Source organism: Haplochromis burtoni, unplaced genomic scaffold, assembly GCF_018398535.1.
Source record: "Haplochromis burtoni strain Fernald_Lab_line unplaced genomic scaffold, NCSU_Asbu1 Contig_102, whole genome shotgun sequence".
Lineage (NCBI taxonomy): Eukaryota > Metazoa > Chordata > Actinopteri > Cichliformes > Cichlidae > Haplochromis > Haplochromis burtoni.
The window spans coordinates 943,472-966,702 of NW_024582463.1; the positions used below are offsets into that span (position 1 = coordinate 943,472).

Sequence of the window (23,231 nt, forward strand, 5' to 3'; positions counted from 1 at the left end):
ACACACACACACACACACACAGATGCACAAGCAGTCCCTTCACTCCATTTCCCCTAATGATTTTTAATGCACACTCAAAGAAAAAGAAAAAGGACAAAACACACAAACACTTGGGCTCTCCCTACCTACCACTTTGTCTCCTTTTCAACACGTCTTCATCTCAGTAATGTCTCACACAAACACTCAGAGGCCCCTTCCTGATTTGGATGCCCCGACACAACCGCTGAGCTCCAGCTTTCAGAGCTATGCGCACAGCATGCAAAACATGAGTGCTCTCACACACTTTCCTGCAAGTGATGATAGCGGCTTGAGTTCCCAAATGCTTTGCATATTCTTTAGCACATAGACACACACACACACACACACCTTTGAGTACAGTATTAGTTTTTAGTGAACACATGTACTGTAGAGCTGAATTCATGTTGAATTCAGGCTCCCTCCAACATGGAATACTTAAACTCTCACATACATGCCTCCTGAGGAAAAACCAAAAAAAGAAATCCCTGCCCTTTTTTTGGCTACATACTAAATAACAGGCACTTTTCCCCCCGGCAAAAGATGACATCTGGCTGTGTCCTCGCCCAACTTTTACCCTTGGAGCGCTTTGTTTATCACCACAAGAGTGTCTGTTTTATTGCTACTCTGCTCACAGCCCGTCGTTATTACTCTTGTTGCAATCAGCTTTACCGGTGATTGTCAAAGCAGCGTTGTGAGCTAAGTATTGACGTCCCAGCCTGTTGGCACAACTGCACACAAGTCAGCTCCATCACTACTTTGCAACACTTTTCCGTAGGCTAAACATAACGTTCAGTTATTACCAATTTAACTTAGATTTTTGGAGAAAATATGGCAATGCACCTTTCTTGCAATTATTTGCCTCATAATGAATGAGGAGGAGCCATATGTTACTCCAGATATAATTTAGACGTGACGGTAAAATGCAGTCTGGATATCTCAGGGAGGAAAATAAATCGTATCACCTGCTAGTTTATGCATTCTCGTTGTCTGCAATCTGTCTGCACCAAGATTGGATGTCATTTTTCACTAGCAGGTGAGTAGGTGGAGTGAGGGGAAAAAAATGCAGGTGTTACAGTGTTACAGTCCAGACTGCTCCTTATTTATATCCTATAAATAATTTATAACTGTAAAATAGCAGGGGGTCACACAGAAGGGATGGTGTTTACACATAGATGGAGAAAGAATCAGTGACAATAATGCAAAGGTGTTTTCACAGATCAGATCATATTCGGAGTGCAATTTGCAGCTGACATTTTTTCACTATCATGGTAAAAATCATATTTTTGGGAGTCACATGTCTACTTGTGTTATTGCCTTGTTTATATTCAAGCCTAAAGTAAACAGACAGTAATCTATTTAGACAAAGCTGTCCTGTTGCCTTATACTCCTGCAACGAACACCCGAGATAGAGCCAGCTCTTTCCCATTTCCTCACCGATTCCCTAGATGTTTTTTTTAGATGATTTTAAAAATATTTTAATCATATTAGCAAACTGAGAATTAGTTATGCTGACATCAATTTCTGGGTGAAACAAAAATCCAACAGGTTGCAAGAGACGTCTGCTGTATTATGCGGTCCTACGTTTGCTAAAATAACAGCTGAAACAGACACCTGCAAAGTATAAAACCTGCTCTGTTAAATGTGTAAAGTGATATCATTTTATCTGTTGATTCTGGTTCCTGTCACCCTTCTAGTCTTGCTGAATCTCAGTGCAGCTATTTGACACTGAACAGGACCTAAACTGGGTCCTTGAGGGATGCCACATTTATTAGACCTAGAGATGAAGAATGGTTTCCTTTTCTTGGGCAGTAAAGATTGTCTTTCAGATGCAGGAAAACCAGTGTGAAACTTGACTCTGCAAAACAGCTTTGTGCTCCAGATGTTTTTAAAATGTCAGCAAATGTAATTATACAATGACCCACCGCATCACCATCATTCATAAACTCATATCACTGCTATGTGGATGACACTTAGTTTTATCTACTTGCTAAGGACTCCTACAAAGAGACAGTGAATCATCCAAAAACCTGGATGGGGAAAAAACTTCAACTAGAACTGAAAAATATTTTATTTGGTCCCCCTTAAGCTCCACAAATATCCTCACTGAGGCACTTTATCCACTTATGTTCAAATTCCATTTAAAATCTTGGTGTTTTTAATGGATAGCTCATTGATTTTTAACAATTAAATCAGTGTTATAAACGGCAGCTTTACCAACTACAATCTATTGCTAAATGAAAGCTAATTTGGTCTCTAAAGGACTTAAACATTCATCCATGCTTTTATCACATCTTGGTTGAACATTATAACACCGAAGATTCAAAATGCAGCTGCTTGACTTCTAGCTGGCACAACGACCCACTCCGGTTTTAGATAAAACCTGTGAAATGTCAAATTTAAGTACCGTATGTTTTTTTTTAAAATCCCTACGTTGGCTACACATCATTGGTATCAGATGTTTTAATCCCTTATTTTGTAGAGGTGGGAATCACCATATATCCCACGATACGATATTATCACGATACTTAACGCACGATACGATATTATTGCAATTTTTAAAAATATCTTGCAATATTCAGATTCTGTACATAAAGGTAAACTTTATCAATATTCATTTTATCTAATATCAAAGTCTCACACTCAGTCTTTCTCTCATTTCAGTCAGTTTTATTGTTGACAAACTGAACGGTTTGTATTACAGTCTAGTCCAACTTAACTGAGTGCAACCATCTGGTACAATTATAGCTATTCTGAACTATGCAATATGAAAACTATGCAGCCTATTCAGCAACTGAAGAATTTGAAAGTAAATTAAAACAAAATATAATTTTACATTAAATAAAAAAAGTTTTAAACTTAATTAAAATAAAAAATAAAATAAAAAAAATAAAATAAAAAAATTAAAATAAGTAAACTGTCATGTTTATTGCTGCCAAAAAAAAAGTTAAACACATTTGGACAGTGAAGGAATGTCAGGATTCTTGCTCAGAAAAAGGATCAACATGCTCTGAAGTCAGAGTTCCAGTCAACAAAAACGTTTTTTGTAACAAAATATCGATTTCTGCCGTCCCTGTATCGATACATTATTAGCAAACAAAATATCACCATACTACACAGTATCGATTTTTCCCCCACTCCTATTATTTTGCAGGTTGTGGAATAATCTGCCATCCAACAGAAAAAAACAAACAAAACAAAAAAAAACCCACAACCTATTTTCTGTTTGTTTTCATCAAATCTGAGGTGCCACAAGGTTTGGTCCACTGTGAATTTTAGCTGGTGTTTCTGATGTAAAATCTCATTTAAAAATTATCTGATTTTTGACTCCTTTTTATAGTTTTTAAATACTATTTTATTTATCATATTTCTACCATTCTTGTAGTTTTTGCTCTGTTTTCATTTTTAACGGTGTTGTTTGGCCATGTGAGGTTTGTGTTTTGAAAATTGGTTTTGTTGGAGACCTGGGAATGTAAATGAGTTTGCCTGGAAACCACAATGGGTCAACTTCTGTTGTTTTAAATGTGCTACATAAATAAAACTGGCTTGACATTCACTTGAAGAACTAAGACAAAGCAGAAAGGTTACTCTGCCTCGGAGGCATTTACCTGCAACATGAAACCAGTGACATAGCTGCTCATCCAGCTCAGGATCCAAATTCACAAGTTAATTCCAGTAAAATGATCATTCTGACCTTCAGCCCACTTTGGGTTAAGACTCATTTGGTGATCATTGTGTCTAAGTTGTATTAAATGACCAACTCATTTAGGAGTGGCGACTCTTATGAAGTGTGGATGAGCTCATTAGTTCTTCAGACAGATGAACTTAAAAGAGCCTCCGGGTGGCAAACGTCCTGTGTTAACTCACTCAATCAATACAAGTTTAAACAACTAAACAGTGCAGCGCTGTATCCAAACAAACAAAAATGCCAGTTAAATGCAAACTACAAAGTTCATTCGCTAGTTAGCTTCTTGTTTTGAGGCACTCCTCTTTGCATTAGTCACAGATCACCACAACTACAAGCCGAAGCATCCACAGAGATGCGATAAATATGGCACACTTGTCTAATTGAAGCCACAAATTTGAAATGTCACTTGCTCCACTGAGTCCCTTAATCAGCATGCATTTGTTTTCAAATTCCAGTGTTCAGCTATAAAGTCAAGATTTAGCGCTGTGAAATTCAGTTTTGAGGCAGGGACACAAGCAAAAAAAAAAAAAGACGTTCTTGTGAACATCAGACTATGGGCATCTCTAAATACAGACTACAAACCTGCTTTTTAAAAACGCAACTGAGCCGACACCATTACGCTATAAATATTTAAATATTTCACACCACATAATGTTTCCTACTTTGGAAAACTTGGCAAATATTTTGTCTTTTACATAAAGTAGACAGCAGTAAGACCTTCAGAGTAAATCGGTTCATGTTTTGTGACAAACTGAGGAAATTTATGCAAAAACTGCAACGACAAAGTATCAAAGACACTACTGGTGCAGACTTTTAAAAATTTAAAACTGCGCTCTGCATTTCAACCAAATGCACAACACAGACACCTCATCTCTGTCTTCTCCCAACGCGTACACCGGCTCCCCCTGTCATAGACAGCCTCCATGCTCATGCAGTGATTAGGAGTTGAATAGGGGAGCTGTCAGGTCATTCGTCTTTCCTCTCCTCTCCTCCTCTGTCTCCCCTATCCCCATCCGTCATGCCTTAACCACTGGCCTGGACACATAAACAAGATCAACACACACACACCCTCGAGGAGTCTACGTGCACGCTTACACAGACACGAAGAGGACCCCACACACGCACTACAGATTTACTCAAGCAGTCAAGACAAACAAAACACACACACACACACAGAGCTCTGGCTTTTAAAGAATCCAACAAGGACCCACGACATTAAGCAAATATTTACAGTTACAGTGACATGCAGGTGGACGAAAGGGGAGAAAAGTGCTACCAGAAACTCCCCATGCTGCTGAGGACATATTCTGACTGGTGTGTAAAAGGTCAGATGCATGTGTTAGCTCTTATTCTTGTCATTAAGTCCACACTGATGGGCACATTCTGTGTCCATGCCCTCCCCCCCTCTACTTCTTTAACTCAATAGCGATGCCTTAATGCTCTGCCCTCCATTTCCTCTTTACATCCATCCTATTTCTCACATCTTGTCTTCGTGCTAAAAGTAATCAGTGAATGTTCATCAGGCCAAGCATCCTTATCCAAATCCAGCATCCTTTACAGCCCTGAAATATCCTCTAAAAATATTAAAGAAAAAAGGAGCCGTCTGCCGTCACACACACACACACACACACACTCCTCACCCCTGTCAAGCTAACAAATTTGTTCATGACCATTTTCATGGCCATATCTACAAATTAAATCTAGAATCTGCATTTGACATTTGCTATGAGGCTCTTTCCTCAGTGAAATAAAAAGTCTGATTGGCGATCTTTCCAGTAATAAACCCTATCACCACTTCACGGCAGAGCAATTTTTACTTTGTAGTCACAGGAGGAGATGACGACAGAAATATCTCCACTGTAAATCAGCCCATGGGGTATGGGGGGGAAAATAATCTACCAAAATATGAATAAATAAACAGATAGAGAATGGTTATTTCTAGGATTAAAGTTTTCCGTGGGCATCTGTGATCATTTGTGTACCTGAGGCTTTATGAAGCGGCTGAACACTTCATAGAACTACGTAAAAGGAGGAGGAAAAGTAATCTAAAGCTTACAGATGGATCTGACACATGCTGGTTTATTTTCAACTTATTCCTAATACAGTGTGTTGGCTGCCTCTCTGAGACGCTCTTGTCCATAGTGCTGAAATTGCAGCTATCCGTGGTGCTGAAATCACAGGCATCCTGGACAAAATTGGGTAAGAGCTATTGCGCTTTTGTTCTTAGGATCTCCCTACAGTGGCATAAACAACTTTAAAATCCAAGTGAAAACTTCTGCAGACGACAATACGCTGCCTAAGTTGTGTTCTGTGACAGTGTTCAAGCCCACACAGAGGATGAATTACTATCAAAACACGAGCTTATCAGTTCGCTCGATATTTACAAACTTGCACATCAATCACAGCAAATTTACAGCTGTTCGTTTCCCTTTTTCTTTTTTGAGCGACAGTAATAGTGATTCTGGCAAATGCAGGAAATTACAGGCTAAAACAGATGAGATGGTGAAGGCTGATACAGCAAAAGCTAATAACGGACACAAAACAACCCAGTGAATGCGTCTGGACATCACAAATTTCCTACACATAATAAGTTTTGAAACATTCCTAAAGTAATCATACAGGATGACCAATTCACGACCACCAGGGAAAACCATATTCGCCAAGAATTATAAATAATATCTGGTGAGTTTTCCTTAAGCGGCGTGGCTCATCCGGTATAAAAAAAATGAAGTGCTGAACTGGCTAAAAGAATGACTTCTTAAACTCTTTCAGACACTCTGAGACGCAAGTTTATTAAAACAGATTGCCGCTTAGTGGTATTTTGGGAATCCTTAAGCAGTCTGTGACGCACCGAAAGACTCATGATGTACTTCAAACCCACAGGGCATGTTGTCTCAGACTCTGCTAGCAGGTGTCTGGCCTTTTGTGTTAATTATACTTGAACGTGGGAATGATTATCTCATGATCCCTTCAAACAGAGAAGGAAAAAAAAAAGGTGGCTGTAACTAAAATGACAAAAAATGTACACATACATATGTCAATTTAATGTTTATAAAAATTAACAACTCCCCTCAAACACTCCTGTCCACTGAACCGCGGCCCCTTCCGAGAGTTTTGATATAACATAAAGCAGCAGGGATCTTTTAGTGCCTGTAGAAGACATCAGAAATTCATAGTTTCACCCTGGGATCCTAGCTCAATAAAACTCATTACAAACCGTCTCACATAGGGAGCCAGCAGTAGCAGAATTGGAGCCTATATGGCTAAAGGTAAAGTGTAAATAGATATTGTACTGCAAAAACTCAGTAACTGCTATACTTGTGTTTATTTGGCAACCTCAGTTCCATACACAATAATGGTGCCTACTAATTTTATATGACAGTTGTTTTAAATTAGAGCCAGCAGAGCATCTACAGTAGCCAGCATAACTACGTCAGGACCTTTTAACACAGTAACGCTAAGAGTGATTGTGTTAAAAGAATTGCCTTTAATGACTTTAGGATTCTATCATTGGGTTCGCAGCTGTATTGAAGTTTAGACTCCGAGCTCTTGGCCCCTGCAGGCATGAAAGCTGAACCAAAGAGCAGATTATCTTAACAGGGTGAGAAGCACTTTCAGCCTCTAAACCACTGGCAGTGTGATGAATTTAATTTGGATATACATGCTGAATCATTTTTGTCCACTATTTTAGATTACAGCCAGCAGCTTCAGGCACTGGGGTTTTGATGAAAGCACCTTCTGGTGGTAGCTCTGTTGGTAGACTTCTGCACATGTCAGTGAATCTTGTTGACCTGTCAGAAGCGAGATGTAGTCTTTCTTTTAAGGTTGATGTGTAATTTAACATCTTCTCTAGTACCAGCTCAGAAGGCTTCGACGCTGTGCCCCGAATGTTAACGTGTGTTTATAATGAACAAGTTCACAGCACGCTTGGACAGATTAAAGTTTTTGTAATTTTTCCCAAATGTCAGACTGAAACATTAAATTTGAAGTCTTGCTGTGAGACTTCGGCGTGTGCAGTCCCAGGGCTGCATAACACCCAAATGTGTCTTGTTAAGGAAAACCTGAAACAAAATGTTTTTACTTCACTTAACCATCATTTCATTTGAAATAATTGGCCATTTCAATTCCACTCAGTCAATATTAAAAGCAGCAGTGACCACTCATTTACAGAAAAATGCTACAATGAACACTTAGATCCACAAAATCCTTTTTTTTTTTTTTACACAACTTTTAGGTTTACATGTATAAAACATTAAATTGGTGCTAGGAATTTCCTGAAAAATGACATGTACACAGATTATACTTCCCTCATATCTAAATGGATACTTGTTTGCAACAGTATTGAAGTTATTAAGTTGTGACCTTCAATTTCAAATCCCAAAGAAATACTGTAGCTGAACACTGAGCCACCTTTAACAATTTAATTAGTGAGTAATGACTGAACACTCAGGTGATACATTGTATCGCTTCAAACCCATTTCCACGTCAGGTTCAAGATGTCCAGACTACAAAGTATCCATCAAGTGACTCATGAGTGTCTCCAAGGTAACTGATAACAATTAATAATAGAAATTCGAGTACATTCTTAGAAAGCAGTTCCAAGTATGCCATGAAAGCACATACATATAATTGAATGAGAAATAACTAGTTAGGCCCACAATTTATTGTGCACTTCGTGGAACCCCAATTCAGCAGTCATGTGTTTGATGTCATTACTATCCCACCACTTCATCAACTTCCATAACAGCAGACGATGTGTTATAATTACAGCGACAGACTAAGACAGCAAGAGCACGGAAAACAGGATTCAGTGAGTCGCACGTCGCGTTCTAGAGATCAAAGTAAAGCAATATGCGTCTCCCCGATCCCAAAGAAGCCTCAGTATTGTACTGCTGGGAGTAATGCCTCTCATTTCATGTGGACCTGTATTGATGACTCCTGTCAGTAGTGATAGTGAGTCATCGAGTTTCTGCACTAATAAATATTAAGCTGTCAGAGCAGGACTTTTATTTTAAAATAAAAACAAACCAAAATGGAAATTCTTGCCTCAACAGTCAAGCCCATATTTAGTCCTTCCTCTTCATCTACTGCTCAGCATGCTGCCTTTAATGCTACAACATTCACAGTCTCTATTTTGAGGGACTAGGGGAGCCCAGAACACCAAATGACTAACAGCCGCCTCTTATTTACAGAATGTACTATAACCGTCTAGTTTTTCCTCAGCACAGAACATCACACATTATTTATTTGAATATTTTTATAGCCTTATCATGGTTGCTGGATTTTCTAGTTAGTATTTATAGGTTTTGACATTTGGGTATTCAGTTTTTTTTTTTAAATCCGAGCTCCTTCCTCTTCCTTTAGTTCCTGTGACTACACACACAGGTGTGTGTGTTGTTATCAGAGTGTGTGTACAGCTCATGTGCACTGACCGTGGTTCTGAAATGGCTTTCTGGCAGCAGTAACTCGCAAAGTTACAGACTTTTATTAGCCTGAACAGCAGGGGAGGCACAGGTGAAACATGGATCTGTTTTATTTAGCTGTGCTAGTGAGCCAGCAGGAACAACAACAGGGCTCTGGCAGTGGCAGCGCTAAACTCTGTGCAGACATTTATTAACGTTATTAGTTACACAAGCATTTAACAAATCAAAATGTCCTACTGTGAGAAAAGTCTATTAGTAATGTTTACTTGCACAGCCAATAAACCAATCATAATGTGATTAATCCTGTAATGCGGCTGAGGTAGAGCCCATGTAAACAACACGCTCTGCTTTTCCTAAACGCTGATATATTCTCATAATCAGAAGTTATGTGCAGTTTTAGCTTCAATATCTAAAAAATGAGTTTAAAAAATGTAAATATCTTAATCAAACTTTGACTCTGTACTGGAGGCTTAACTGCATTTTTCCTTCAGTTTATCATCTTGAGGCATTCACCGAGTCACAAAGAAACCCTCAGTGCTTCATTCTTTGGTGAGCACATCTAAAAAAAGGAGAGCTTTACCACTAAAACATGGTAATAACAAAAGCCGAAATGTCATCATCTCACAAACTAAGACTGTAATAATAATGTAGCCACGCCCTGTAAACACTAGGACAGGTGCAGTACATTTACCAGCCACAGGTGTAATCACAGCGTTAACCCAAGTAGCACACAAATAAGAGCAGTAACCCTTTCATGCATGAATTATGACAACCTCAATCAGGATTTTTTTCTTACGTATTTTTATTCATCTTTAGGCACGAAAAAAGATTTTTGAACTTAATTTTTTTAAAACATGTACTTTTCAAAGAGTTTTTTTGACTTATGAATTTGGTATCGAGTGACGCATGTTGTTGTTTATCTACAACTATACCATCAACACTGACACAAACACAAGAAAACCGCCTTTGAATAGCTGCCCACTGTAGTGACCACTATGCGTGAAAGGGTTAAACAATTTATCAGGATTTTTCTTAATACTTTAGTGATTTTGTGCCACAATGTGATAACCATAAATGGAAGATTGTTACTGTACGCTGTGATTAACATGTGGTTATACAGTATAAATCCAATAGAAGTAATGACTTATCATTACGTCTACCTCACTACTTATGATTTATCTACGCCATGCATGGACCAAACTATGATCTGAATAAACAGGAAAAAAGAAAAATGGAAGACATAGAAGCTCTGGGAAAAAGCTACAAAGCATTTCTAAAGACTTGAATGTCCATCAATCCACATTTAGACAAATTGTCTACAAATGAAGGAAATTAGGCTGCTATTGGTATTCTCCCTAGGCGGGGGCATCCTTCAAAGACTACACAAAGAGAACAATGTGCAATCCTCAAACAGGTTAAAAGAACTAAATGGTAACAGCGAGAGACCTTGTAAAACGTGTAAAAAGGTAGATGAACCCATTTCTCCAAGAACACACTCGAGCACTCTTAAGTTACAATACTTACCAAAGTCCAACTTTCTGACAAAAATAATTTGGGCTGCTCTCTTTTTCACAAAGGCCCGCCACAGTGGGTAGCTCCACATATGATTTAGCAGATTTTTTTATTAATAGTATTTATTTTATTTCTATTTATTTATACATACACCAGATGCACTCCCTGACACAAACCCACCTACATGGATCAACCCGGGGATCTTTTGCTCGTTAGGCGAATGTGTAAACCACCACACTGTGGAGAAGATTTTTAGACACAAATACACAATTTCTTTGGGGGGGAAAGGCTGTGCTGCACACTAACAGAGGTACAGGGAGTACCACAGCTTGGGGCCTGGATGTCTTGCCACCATTGAGAGAACAATGGATTCCAAATCACAACAGCTACTACAGGAGAGTGTCGAGCAGCGGCTCAGCTGAACAGAATAGTTGATATATTAAAAAACAAAAATAAAGTTCATGTTTTGGAATGGCTAAGTAAGAGTTGTGACCCCAAACGAATTCAGATGCTGTGGCATGACCTGAGGCAGACTGTTCAAGACGTCCCAGAAATACTGATGAACTCCAACTTGTTTTGTAGGGAGAAATCATCTAAAACTCTTCCAAGATTCAGTGCAAACATCTACAGGAGACATCTTATGTTGTGGCTGATGCTGATGAAGGAAGTGCTGCGAGTCATTTAATTGAAGAGATGACCTTATCCAGCCAGCGCTGGGTAATTACGGCGTGTGTTCAGTAAAGACATGAAAAGTCTACTGTTGTGTTCCTATTTTAGATGGCGTTTGCCTATAACTGTGACATAGGAGACAATCACGCAGCATTTAATGAATCCAAGGGGTTCACAAATGTATCCCCAATACACTCAGACACACACACACACACACACACACGCGCCTACTTTTCTAACACAGAACTAATGTCAAGAAACTGCAGCTTATTTCAGGGGAAACAATCAACAAACAAAATCTCATTTGCATTATTTTCATTTGCACCTCCCAGCTTTATATTTTGACATTTTACAGCCTTTTCTAACAGCTCGCTGCATTTCTGTACAGACCCATTTGTGTAGTTCCCCCGCACACACGAAGTTAATAGTTGCCTCTTAACCACAGTTTGTAATTTCCACTTGTAAACTGCAGCAGCACACTTCATTAAAGCAACACACTCTTGGAAATATTCAGCTCGAATGTGCGATTCTTTTCTCTCACCAATTCGTCCCTGAAGTCATTTCTGTCCTGTGCCTGTACGTCTGAGTGCATTTGTCAGGGTTGTACGCATGAAGCAATATAGACAAATGAGGACCAGCATGTTTTTCCTCCCTCACACTGCATTTACTGCGGCTCATTGCTGGTAAACTGTCGACCAGCAGCAACTTGGAAATCATTTGGAGACACTATTACTAATGCAGGTGAAATAAATAAAAGAAAAATGACATGCAAACGGCTCCAGAGCAAAATTAGAAGATGATGTTGTGCGACTGTGTGTGTGTGTGTGTGTGTGGATCTGTCCTTCTCTCTCATTATCCCCAGATTGAGACAAATAGAGGGGATCTTGCCCTTCGATCTAAACCTCTACACCATTTACCCTCACATCACAGCTGAGCAAGTGTGCCATGCGGGTTTCTGTGTGCGCGCGTTTCATTTAGCCTTGTGAGAGGTGTGTGTGTCTAACACCAATGCCGTGTTGGCCACAGAGTCCGTTTGTGCGTTGTGATATCGCACGGTCATTTCAATCTGTGGGTGAAGGTGTGCATTCAGTCACGGATGTTCTCTGGATGTAGGTGCAACACTTGTGTGTGTGAACAGAAGCATTTACCACACTGGTGATTATGCGCGACATGTTTGTGCACAGTGGTGCTCAATGAGCGCACTCGTTTGTGGGTTTCAGTGCTGCGTATATTTAGTCACTGTGTCTCACAATTTTCAGTGTGTATCACAAGCAGAAAGCAGGAGCTGATTTAAAGAAAAATCCCTGAACTTATTTAATAAGAGGATTAAGTACAAGTATGTGAAATCCACAATATATGTGGTGGCATATTTGTTGACCTGGAAGAAAAGACACAAGCATCTTGAATTGACTGGTTTGGCGGTGAGTGCACTGATAAGGCAGTCACCGCAGGTATTTCAAGCTGGCCTAAGAAACACTGATTTTTTGAGATATTACAATGTATCAACATGTTACCCGTTTACCTGATCTGTCCACTTGTGTCCAATAATTACAGGCTGTAGTAAGGGATCTGTCACTGCTGCATACGAGTCAAGTCAAGCATGTTTCAGTACTCTCTCAGTGGAATAACCTGAAAGAGCAAAATGAACTTCCTAGTTCCTCTCGCTTTGCCTCATCTCAGCCACTGTGTGCGCCTCTGACAGGCTCTTTGCATTACAGTGCTGCCACTCCTTGCTGTCCAGGAAAAATTATGAGCAATTTCCTGCTGCTGTGCCCTGTAGAGGAACAGATCGCTTAGATCCAGCTTATTTTAAAGTGCTTAAGAATGCCGGCAGTATGACTCACAGTCTACAGAAGAATGTATTTAAGACTTAAGGCTGCATTGAGAAAAAGAACCTAAACATGTTAAATGCATAAAACCTTTGCACCATAGTGTGAAATACTACAAAATCTAAATCATCAAGGGTGAAAATGGCTTTCAGTTTTTCCCCCCCATCTCATTCAAAAACACACCTATATACTTGCTGCCGGCAAGGACGTGTTCTGCAGCTGCTGTCAAGGTTCCATATTTGATTCAAGCTGCACAGTGCTGACCAAACTTCACCTTTTCTGTTTGATGGTAACCCACATCTACTCAATTGTTTAAGAAGAGCCATTCAGCAAAATCCTTTTAAGTCTGTTCTAACACTCTGTGTGTTTGGATGCAGGATGAATTAGCAGATGGGGACCTGAGCAACCTTTACAAGGGAGAAATCATTGTGGTCAGATGGCAGTCGCATCTCTGAAAACAGCAAAGACTGTGGGCTGCTCTGAGTCAGCAGTGGCAGCTACTTGCTCATCTCTATAAAGAGATGGTAGCATGCACGAATATGCACAACCTCTAGGCAGGGACACTGCTCTGGTTTTTTTTTTTTTTTTATTGCACTGTGAGAAGTACTGACCAAATCTTTGAACACAGGAAAAGAGCAGAGAGTAAAAACAGGAAAGTCTTATTTAGCTTTATGGTGCTCGCATCTACATTAGATTTTGTTTGTCTTTTTCACAGCTCATTGCTTTCTGTCAATTTTGGAGAGGTGTGGATGTTCAAATACAAACTCCTTTGCTAAATCCAACAAGCTGCTTTAATTTCCCGTCAGAAACAAATATGCAACTGATGGCACACACCACTAGTGAGTTGACCACTGAACCAAAAGAAAGACATCGATGGATGTGTTCAGCGCCGGGTCAGTAGGCCGACTCCCCTGCAACCGTTTTCACTTTGAGGGCTAATTTGGCCTGACCAAACCAGAACAGGTCTGGCCTCTTTCTGATTAAGTGCAGTGCTACTCAGAGTGAACTTCACATCCTGCCAATCTTTCTGCTTAGTTCTCAGTCCGAAGGAAAAAAAGACTTTCCCCTTGTGTGCTTTACTTTAACCAGATTGAGCTGTAGAAGCAGATGATCTGCTTAGGATGCACCTTCGCCCTACTTTATGTGAAAATGCATTGTATTTTATTCATAAGTGCCCTGATTGTGGGATGTATATAAACCAACTTCTGTGCCAGTAATGAGAGTTTCTCCTGACTCACTTGTTCCGTTAGCCAGCATTAGGTCATGTCATTTATTTCGTTCAGCAAGGTCGCTCGCTCCGGGAAGAGAACTGGGTGCTACAACACTAGAGGTTTGATTAATTGTGAATCAACGGGCCATCAACTGGCCGCTCTAAATGACTGGATGAAATAATATATCAAACATCCCCTTGCTGGACCTTCCTTTGAGGGAGGTTTGGCTTACAAAGTTAAAAATATGTTGGCCCACAGCAGCAGGAAAAAATAAATAAATAAAAAGTCAAGAGGGAGAGATCAAGGAGCGACAAATATAAGAAAGAAAAAAAATGAATGATGGGGAGTCAAATGCTTGAAATGGAAATGAAGAAAGGAGATAAACAGGAAGGGGGCCATAAATTGTGAAAGATGAACAAAAAATTGAGTCTTGGGTTGAAATTTAGATACACGAAAAACCAATTCACCCATAACAGAACCACATCTCCATCCCTCATCTCTTTCCTACCATCTCTCTCTGAAGTTTCATCTCCAGTGTGAGATTTTGTTGCAAAACAGAACTGCGCTTATGCGAAATTTGGGAGTGACTTAATTCCAACATCCAATAGCTCTGATGTTTTAGGTCCTGCCTTAGTAATGGGACACACACAGACACACATACACGCGCCCGAAGATGGTTTCCATTTCACGGCCGTTCCCAGCAGCTATCAGCGCGGCAGGGAAATCAAGCCCTCGACCACCGTTTGAAGTAGTATCAGCTGCACTCTCTCCTATCGCCTTCCTATCACTCCATCCAGCCCTCTCTTCTATCTCTCAGTAACCCCTCTCTTCCTCACTTATCTCCCTTATGCCCTCAGAGAACTTTGGCCCCTTCCCTACGTCCCCGTCCTCTCTCTCTTAATCATCATCGTCTGCTCCCGCTCTCATCCTGGTCCGACTGAGAATTGCTCGAGGCGGTAAAAACTTCGCTTCCCCTTGTCACACCAGCCGTCTTTTTTTCCCTCCCCCTCCTCCATCTCTCCTTCCTTCTGTCCACCCAACCCTCCATCAGATTTTGTGTAAAAATACCCCTACAACTACGAAATCCTGCAATTGCAGTTTGGAGATATTATATCCGAAATATGTTTTATCAGTACTTCTCTATATATGACTGCACCACAATCTTTCAGGCCTGTTTTTTAACAGAAGGTGATCGGGCCTCATTGTATGCTTCAATCTACACCAAACCAAAGAGACGCAGCATGCAGAACCTTAGCTTCTCTCCTAAGGTCTCTTATTTTGTCACACAACTACTTATGTCACTTTTATGTATACAACTAAGTGCTAATTATGCTTGCATTTGCATGGAGACCATCTGAAAATGTGCATTATTGCCCCCATTTGTGCAATTCACTCCTTGTATTTCCTTTCTCAGCAAGAAACACTTTGCAAACACACCTGCATGTAGTTAGTTTAACCCCTGGGCTCCTTTTTTTCTAAATTTTGCAAAGTAAAAAAAAAAATACATTAAAAAAAAATTAAAAAAAATCCCAGAACTCAGTAAGAGCTTCATACCTGGAAGGCCAAAATGAATAACTGTGCGCACTGTGGAAAAGAGAAGCCTGGGAGAACTTCTCCTTATTCTTTCCAGCATGCTGAAGTGAGATATAGAGAAAAAGGTTTTCTAGGCTTGCATGTAGAAATGTAAATGTGAGAGTAGATAACATGCATTAGATATCGCAATATCTCGATATCCATCTCTCTGTATATAGATATATATCGAGATATCTATAGATAAATAGAGCTCTATGGATATCTATGACAGATATATCGAGAGAGAGCGAGAGAGAAATATCTCGATACATCTCCGTCTGTGTACATTCACTCGCTAATGCAAATATCTAAAGGTATGTGAAATATCTAATCCCATGATAGCAGCTGAATGCATTTAGAAAATGTGAACATGAAGAGCTGATAAAGTTCAACCCGAGCGTCAGAATGAGGAAGAAATGTGATTTAAGTGGCTATCAGTGTGCCATAGTGCTGGTGCCAGACAGGTTGGGCTGAGGATTTCAGAAACTGCTGAACTACTGGGATTTTCCCCACACAACCATCTCTAGGATTTACAGAGGATGGTCGGAAAAGGAGAAAATATCCAGTGAGCAGCAGTTCTCTGGGCAAAAATGCCTTGTTGATTCCAGAGGTCAGAGGAGAATGGCCAGACTATCTTAGCTGATGAGAAGGCAACAGTAACTTAAGTATCAGCTCATTATAACCAAGGCTGTAAACAAGCATAACAAATGCAGAAGAGCGTCTCTGAACACAACATGTGGAAGGTTGAAGCAGATCGGCTAAAGCAGCAGCAAAAAAACGACGATGGGCGACACTCTTAAGGTGAGAACAGGAAATTGAGGCTATTATTTACATGGACTCACCAAAACTGGACAACAAAAGAGTGTAAAAAATGTTCATGAGCCTCAATCAGCTGTGACATTTGGATGGTCGGGTCACACTTGGACATAAACAGAAAGAAAAGCATGGATCCATCCTGCTTTGTACCAGCGGTTCAGGCTGCTGCTGTAACTGAGCATTGTTTAAACACTACAGCCCACCTGAGTACCTTTGCTGATCATGTCCATCCCTTATGATCAGTGCACCTATCTTCTGACGCCGCTCCCAGTAGGAAAAGACACGGTCACAAACTGGAGCTGGAGATTCCCAACATGGATGTGCAGCTGACAAATCTGCAGCTACTGTGTGATGTCATCATGTCAATATAGACGTAAAATCTCTGAGGGACGTTTCCAGCACTTTTTAAAAAATCTAAGCTGTGAGGAATTGGGCAGCTATAAAGGAACAATGGGGCCAGTAAACTCCAACTCTGTGAAATGTAATGAAACAGAAGACTAATATTAAAGTATCTCAATTTTAATCATATTAGTACTAAACCGCCTCATTAGTGCTCTTTGACCTTTGGCTTTATAACAAAGACGGGGTCCAGTACAGACACCTAACTGGTGGGAGGGGGCAATGCGTGCCAAATCCTTATTCTGTGCATTTCCTATATATAGAATAACAAATCCCACCAATGGACTAAAAACAACACGGTGCCACATCTACATCTGAGCACACACTTTTCTGAAAGTGCATCTTTTTACTTATTTTAAATTAACTACATTGAGCCAGTGTAGGTCGTTGTCATCACTCTTCTTCCTCATTGTTAGTCTCCCACATTCTCCATCCCCAACTCCTCATCTTGGCTCTTCCTCCTCCTATAGCACATCTTCCGTCTCTTTTCCTCCTTCCTCTCCCCCCACCCCTCTACACCTCAGCCCTGTATTTGTCCTGCTCCTCATCTACATGCCTCTCTCTTGTGCACACACTCTCTCAGTCTGATGCTTGACGCTGCCGGAGACCGATCACAGTGCTTTCCTTTGCTGCTCGATGAGAATCGCACACTTCTTCCCCAGATAAGGACGAAAGAAAAGAAGATGAGATGCAGACAAATGGGAAAAAACAAAATCAAGAGTCAAGTGACTCTGTGGAAGCAGGACAAGTAAAAGATTCCTTCCTGAGGAGAGAGGAGATTTCTAAAAATACAAGCCAGCTTACTCTCTGCATTCTGTTATTTTCTCTCTCCCTTCTTTGTCCCCTCCTTCATTCAGTACCTGTTCTGTGGGATTAACATGACTTAAAATTCAATCAGCCTACAGCCCTGACGGAAGAGCGACAGAGGAGGCAGACAGAGCGCTGCAGCTGTCGACCGAGTGAGGGGACGACCAACGGGAGAGAGAGAGGCAGACGAAGAGAGAGATACCGAGAGAGAGAGAGAGAGAGAGAGAGAGAGAGAGATGGGTGTTTTTCCACGGAGCTGAGAGAGCGAAAGCCGCGGAGACGGAGAAATGTGACGGCTTCAGGAGTCATGGTGGTGGAATGATCCGGAAAACGAGGTTAGTAAATACATCTTTTTATCTCACAGAGGGCAAAACAGGGGTGAAAGATGCTAGATGAAGATGAAAGAACAATGAGACGACTCGAAAAACAGAAAAATAGCTCTACTGTGCTTTTGAAGTAGCAAAGTGCGCACAGGAGGAGAAGAGGGAGAAACTGGAACGAAAAGAAATGAATTGCAGATAATAAAAATTAAATGTAAAAAAAAAAATCCAGTGGGCTTGTAACATACATGTAGCTGCGGCACTAACATATAGATGCACACTGAAAGGAACACACTCGCCGAGAGACACTGACAGAGTGCAAAGATTTAAAGCACGATAATGAGATTGCTTTCTTAAAAGGTGCCGGTTTGATTGACAGGCCAGAGAGTGGAGGCGGGTGGACTTTTGAACCGTCTGACATTCGTGCCACTGATCAATAGACCAGTTGTTTTATTAGGCTCAGTGTGTGTCTGTGCGTGAGATTCAAAGACAGAGCAAGTGAACGGAGAGATGCAGAGGCTGTGCGTGCTTGCAGAGAGTATCGCTGCATGGCTACTTGGATGCGTGCGCCAGCATGTGTAAATGTGTTGCACGACTGTGTGCGTGCCGAGTGCATTTGTGAGCGCAAGAATCATCCATTGCAGCCTACCGAGAAGTGCTAAGAGGGTCTCGGAGCTATCGATTCCCTCTGACTGACAGGTGAGAGATAGAGAGGGAGTGTGGGAAACTGAGGGAGAAAGAAATGAGGGGTGGCAAGTTGAGGAGGGGGCCGTAAGAGAGGCGTGAGTGACAGAAGTTGTGGAAACAGGGAGGTGTGGAGGCATCAGAGGGAAAAGGGAGGTCAGCAGGGTGGAGCAGCGAAAGGCTGATTTATAATTTATGATGCACACAAAAGGAGTTTTCAAAATGGAGCACATGCACAGTACACACTGCATTTACACTACGTCTCTCTCGTTTTAGGTTTTCCAGCCATCTCCCAGGTTACTCCCAAACCACCTTTTCTGCACTTGCCTCCAAGGTCATCAACAAACGGCTAATTCAGCGTGGGAGAACAAATGCAGCAGCGAGTGTAGAAGAGCCCCGAGACACACCGGAGACTGCTCCTGGAAGTGAGGGACGAGAGGAAGGCGTGAAAAGAATCAAAACCGAGCGTGTACAAGAACGAAGAAAGGACCAGATGAATGAATAAAAGAAAAGGAGAGCTGAGAGGGGAGGCAAAAAAAAGGAGCAAAGGGAGGGTGATGGAGGAGAGAGGTGGTGAGAAGGGGAGGTGAAGACTACTGCTTGGATTCTTACTTGACTGAACTGCTTGAGACAGAAAAGTTGAACCCAGCCATGAGGAAATCGTATGAAGATGCCATAAATAGGATTTTAAGCAAAGTGGATTCCTGGATTTTTTCTCAAACCCGAGTCTCTTTTTCGGAATACCGCGCCAGGATTGAGCGAGTAATTCAGGATTTCCCAGGTTTTCTTCATCTATAGAAGCCTAAGAGGATATCGCGGGATTGGAATTTCTCCAACTCTCTGGTTGTCTGACACTGACCTATATCCGTCTCCTTTTGATGTGTGTGGGGATGTGTGAGTGTGGAGCGGAGTAGGACAGGTTTCAGTGCAAGCACACAATAACCTCCCACCCCCCTGTGCTGGCTCAGAATAAGTAGAAACACCTGGGGCAAGATCTGTGCAACACACACACACACAAACACACACACCCTCAAACCAGGATAACATGTGGAGCTGATTCGGATTATAGAGCCGCACAGACGGAAAAGGTAATGTCCATGCAATTCCACACACACACACACACCCCCCCCCCACACCAGAAAAGGCAAATCTATATCTGCATGGCTAGCTCTCTTGTGCTGAATCATTGAGTAAATCAATGCAGTGCACACCAGCACTCACTGAACTGGGAACTCAGAGCCGTCTCCACACCCTCTCACTCACTCTCTCACACACACACACACACACACACACACACACACACACACTCACACACACACACACACACACACACACACACACACACACACACACACACACACACACACACACACACACACACACCTACAAAATGAACAAAAGTGCATTCAGAAGTTAGAAGTAGTGTCAAATCTACCACTTGGCACCAATTTTAAACTGTTCTTATCATCCTTGTATTCTTTTCACATCCTTTTTCACTCTACCCTCCCATTGAGAACCTGTGTGTGTCTGAGTGTCAGCCAGCCGTCTTGCATCACATTACCTACTAGGTGTGTCTCAGCTTGGCTTTCATCACCTTGCCTTTATGTAATCTCACCTGGCGTGCTGTGTGTGTCTGTGGGGTTGACTGTGTGTCTGTGGTGTCAGCAGCAGCAGCCTAAGCAGCACAGATCCGTACTAACCTCCCTTCGTTTGGGGCTTTTTACGTAAGCTTTGCCTGCGTGCGCACACAAACGCGCAGATTTGGCACACTGACACGGGAGATCAGACAGACTGGACAGACAAGGATAAGAGGGCGATGAGAAAGAAACGGAGAAGGGAGAGAGGGTAAATAGTGATGTGCGGAGATGGAAAAAGGAAAGGGAGGGGTGGCACATGATAGTGGTGGTGGGTATTGAAGGCTAAGAGAGGTCAGATGGAAGGATGGCAGAGGGGGAGTTATAATCAGTGACAGACTGTCACGTGACAAGGAAAAAACAATGAGTGGAAGAAGTAGGAAAGGATACACAGTGACGTGATGAAGGTCTTATGGTAACAGTGAAAAAGCAAAGAAATGGAAGGATCAAGATGAGCAGTGTTGTATAATCGAGATTTCAGAAGCAAGAAACTACATTAAAATGAAGGCAGTGGGGGGGAAAAAAAGAGCTGAGATGGGTGACTAGATAATAAAGTTAGAAAGAGACACATCCAGGCTAGAATACATGAATGAGGATTGACTGGGTGGGAATTAAAAATAGAAAAACAGATGAGAAGAAATAATTAACAGTGACAGATGGTCATCATTATGTTGCTTTCTACTGTTACCATTGGCTACAATTAGCCTTGCATGGCCCCAAAAACTCTGTTAAAGATCACTAACACCAGTAATGAACTATTTGGAGATATAACTAGGAGGGGAATACAACGTACCATAGGGCTTTTCCATGTAAAAAGACGAGCCAATTATCGAGCCCGGCTTATAGGAAGTGAAAAATCTACCTTAGAGGAACATTAATTATCCCGGAAACAAACGAGATTCAGCTTAAAACAATACGGCACATGTGAACAATAAGCTTTCTGAATAACCAAGACAGGGCTCATTATTTGCTCCGTTGATAGTTTACAGTTTTGACTCCCGCTTTGAACGGGGGCACAGCTAATGCAGAAGAAATGACGACTAACTCCTTTTGAAGTGCAACAAAGAGGCTGTTTGGTTTCTATTAAGCAAATCATCAATCTATAATTGGCTCTGCTCTCCTGCTACTGAGTTTCATAAGAAAACAGAGCAGGTAAGTGTCATTTGACTCAAACAGTGAAATAAAAGCAGAATAAAAGAACAATTTCTCAATTATGTTGTTAATGCTCCACGTGGCTTCTTGTTACCGAGGGTGCCTGCCCGTCATTCTCAGGCAACAGTAAGGCAGGTGAACAGATGGGGCACTTGCTGTTCAAAATACAAGACTTGCCAAGATAAACAAACCAAATGTGTGTATATATTATATTATATATATATTTATTAACTGATGGGTTACCGGGCAGTGTTGGTTGTGTGCTAGTTAGTGTGATCTGGCTCAAACAACATGCAAATCCAGACATTTTTGCAGTATGAACTGCATCTGGCCTGTGAATTAAGACTAGGCTGGGTGATTATAATTATACTAGCATACTACAAGTCTGATATGCTAATAATTACATTAAACTTGCTCTCATGCATTTTTTTAATCTTTAGAAATGGTAAAAATACCCCAGAAAAGCCAGCTAAACGTAGATTAGAGCCCATTATTAAATACTTATGCACACCACTTCAATATAGCAAAAAGCCAAACTTGGTTATGGTGACAGGACAGTAGCTGGTTGCGGGGCGAGGCCTCACTGAACAGCTGATTAATGAACAAAGAGCCAAAAGGAGGATGAGGGACCCAAATAAGTGGAAAAGTCATGAACATTAATGATAATTACATGAAACAAAAAAAAAAAGGCACAATTAAACATCAAAGATCATAACCTATGATGGATGTAGGATGTCCCACACCTGCTTGATTTAACCAACTTTCCATCAAGGAGAGAAGTGGAAAGTTTGAAACCCTGAAACAAGGGAAACGCGGTTACTGTCAGGAGGATGGCACTTGATGGATGAATGGACGAAAGAGGGGATGACAAACGGTGAAGGGAGAGACGTGAAAAGCTGAGCTGTTAAGGAATAGTGGGAGGATCAAAGGATGAGGCATCAGGCCGCTGTCGGGATCAGGGATCAGAGCGGCAGATGATGGACAGAGAGGTACAGAACGATAGTGTGATGAAGAGGCGTAATTACAACACTGTTTAAGATAGGGAGGAACACTCGGAGGATGTAGAGAGACTGAGTAATGAAGAATGAAAAGGCGAGCGATGACACTTGAGAGGTGGATGATAAGAGAGCGTGGGGATAAGGGAATAGAGGAATAACAATGTCTGAGAAGAAAAACTGCACTAATAAAACAGAGACACAAGGAGGAGGGGGTGTGTGAACGAATGGAATCAATCCGATGGGACTGAATGATAAAAGATTGAGTAATTAGACAGTTGGTAGTCGAACGTAGATTTGTAGGATGTAATGATAGCAACGAAAGGATGACAAAAAAAAAAAAGGATGAAAGTCTAAAGATGTCAAATGACGGAAGGAAGTGTGAAGATAAAAGTAGAGAATGATTGAAGGAGCAAAAGAAAGTTACCAAGAGGTTACCCGTAAAGAGGTGGAAGGAGCGAGCAAACGTGCTGTACAGAAAGTAAGGAAAGACACGGGGATGAAA

General features: G+C 41.2%; 2 protein-coding genes across 5 annotated transcripts in view; one reads left to right on the forward strand and one right to left on the reverse strand.

The window, feature by feature from the left end:
* The window catches only part of pcxb (pyruvate carboxylase b), a 299,933-nt gene that overhangs the window by 58,818 nt on the left and 217,884 nt on the right, over positions 1-23,231 (reverse strand). The window lies entirely within an intron of this gene.
* The window catches only part of LOC102311587 (leucine-rich repeat and fibronectin type-III domain-containing protein 4), a 42,542-nt gene continuing 36,789 nt past the window's right edge, over positions 17,479-23,231 (forward strand). The window contains exons 1-2 of one of the 3 annotated variants that reach the window (XM_042223132.1): positions 17,479-18,276; positions 19,222-19,788. The gene's annotated coding sequence lies outside the window, so the exon portion shown is untranslated. Of the gene's footprint in view, positions 18,277-19,221; positions 20,034-23,231 lie in introns of all 3 variants that reach the window. The other 2 variants (XM_042223131.1, XM_005927724.3) reach the window with 2 other exon arrangements.